Source organism: Lygodium microphyllum, chromosome 29 (assembly GCF_053477565.2).
Source record: "Lygodium microphyllum isolate KBCC chromosome 29, Lygodium_microphyllum_v1.1.10, whole genome shotgun sequence".
Lineage (NCBI taxonomy): Eukaryota > Viridiplantae > Streptophyta > Polypodiopsida > Schizaeales > Lygodiaceae > Lygodium > Lygodium microphyllum.
In genome coordinates, this window is record NC_141163.1 from 1,261,498 (window position 1) to 1,263,856 (window position 2,359).

At 40.4% G+C, this 2,359-nt stretch overlaps 1 pseudogene; it reads right to left on the minus strand.

Moving 5' to 3' along the window:
- Positions 1 to 576: 576 nt before the first annotated feature.
- LOC148010299 (S-adenosylmethionine synthase-like) lies at positions 577 to 1,222 on the minus strand (annotated as a pseudogene).
- Between the last annotated feature and the right edge of the window lie 1,137 nt (positions 1,223 to 2,359).

Genomic DNA, 2,359 nt, shown 5'->3' on the forward strand with positions numbered 1-2,359 from the left:
TGTCCTCCTATCTTCTTAGCTTCCTTCCCACCACCCATCTACTTTTACAATTTGCACGGGTGAGAGCTCAACACTCTTAAAATAACTCATGGTACACCTTGCACTCTTTTACAAAAGTGTTGATATGCGCTTTTTCTTGTGCACCTTTTTCCTTGATTTAGGACTTTTTTGCACTTGTTGTGTTTCTAGATTCTTCTTGGCGCACCTTCGTCTTTCATTCCACTTTTGCCTTGGCTTTGTCTTCTGCTTTAGATTTTCTTGATTTTCCACCTTGTTTGTTTCAGAATTAACAGCAGCCTCAGTCAGGTCAAGCTTGAGACTTTACATTTTTGTCGGTAGAGTTTGTTACATCCACTATGGGAAGCAGATCCACTAAGGGAATATGAGATTAACTATGGGAAAGATCCACTTTGGGAAAACATGATCCATGATGGAAAATTTTTGCAAAACATTTTGTTTGTAGTAGCGGAAAGTATCTTCTTCTTCATGCTTCTTTGGCATTCTTCGAATTTCTTCTTTGTCTTCATGCTCTTTTTGTTTGTTGTGCTTCTTATCCCTTTTGTTAGTGCATGGTACTTATCTTTTTGCTTCAGGCTTCTTAACATAGTCGTTTTGCTTCATGCTTTTACAAGTGAACACAGTGATGGGTACATGGTCTTGGTTTGACAAACTCTCATACATGAGATCAATTTTGGGATACATGATTTTTTGTATTTTATTTGGATTGATAACATATTATTTCAAATCAGCACCAATCTCATAATTGGTAACGGTTTCATCATGTTGGGTTGATATTAACACAATGTGCACACAAAGAGGAACCATTGCACCATGATCATTCTTGTACTCAACAATGACTTGAGTTTTCCCATTAGGACGAAGCTAGGCACAAGTACCATTCTTTTTTACCTTAGTTAGCTTTGCCCCAAGCTTGGTAGCTAGTACATGACTCAAAGGCATTGATTCTTCCATTTCATTTGTTGCATACCCAAATATGTGGCCTTGGTCACCAGCTTCAATCTTCTCAGGCTTCTTGGTAAAATGCCCATGGACACCTTGAGCAATGTCAGGAATTTGTTGTTTGATGTTAACCATAACCTTTCATGATCAACATCTAGACCAACATCATCAGAAATGAAACCAATCTCCCTGCATGTGTCCCACACAACTTTTCATAGTCCACCTTGGCTTTTGTGGAGATCTCACCAAAAATCATGACCATATTAGTCTTAGTGCAGCTTTTCTCATTTGACAAGCTGCCTTCAATGGTGTTGGGGTTTGGCCTTGTGACGATGTTGCTACTTGTTTGTACAACTAGAGCTTCACCAGTTCCCCAATGACATTTAGCTCATGAAGAGTGGTAGCTCCATCAGGGATTGTTGCAATGTTGCTGAGGATCAAGAGGGCTCTGCTTCCCAGGTCACGCCTCTCTTCAGATTGAGCAAGACTAAGGAGAATAGGAACTGCACCTACCTTAACCAACTTTTCCATGTTGCTCTTGAATAGGGAGAGATGGTAGAGCGCCATGGCTGCAACTGGCTGAGACCCAGGAGGGCCAAATTGTAGGATGTGGACGAGAGTTGGAATAGCTTCTAACACCCCAATGGGATGCATGTTTTCATCACACTGAAAACAAGGCTGAAGACTGCACTGCAGCAAGCTCTTGAGCTTCAGGACAGCCAACCACTGGTGAGGGCATAAATTATGCACGGAATAGATCTAGCTTGGATGATTTTGACCTTATCAAGCTTCTCCAGGGAAAGGTTGACCAGAGGAGCCACGACATTAATCTAGATATTGGAATTTTGCAATCGGCTGAGAGGGATGACTGTGAGAGGGACTTGGATGCCTGCCATGGTCATTGCAGGCCAAGCTTACACCAATATGCCTAAGGTATGGATATAGTAGAGGGCCTTAAGATAGGTTCAATTCCTACTATCCATAATTAAACAAGGCTAAATAAGGACTCTACTCTAATGAAGCTAGTCATAGCTCACCATGGCTCTGATACCATGTTGAGAAACACGGATCTAGAGCTATGCTAGCTATGGTGGATGGAGGTTATAAACATAAAACATGATGGAGATAAAGAATTGTAACTAAGTGAATTAGGTTCCAAGATAGATTAATTCGGACTCATAAACACAATCTTGAGTGACACAGAATGATAGTACTATTACATTGAAATAAGTGTCAAGTACATGCTTATATAGCTTTTGGATAGTACCACTTTTCTTCTCTATGCTTATGGGATTTTGGACATCTCTTCCTAGAGCTTCTAGAGCATACATCTTTGTCATATCTCTCATACAAAACCATTAATGGGAAAGCCTCTATATTAGGCATCATTTGATGTTCT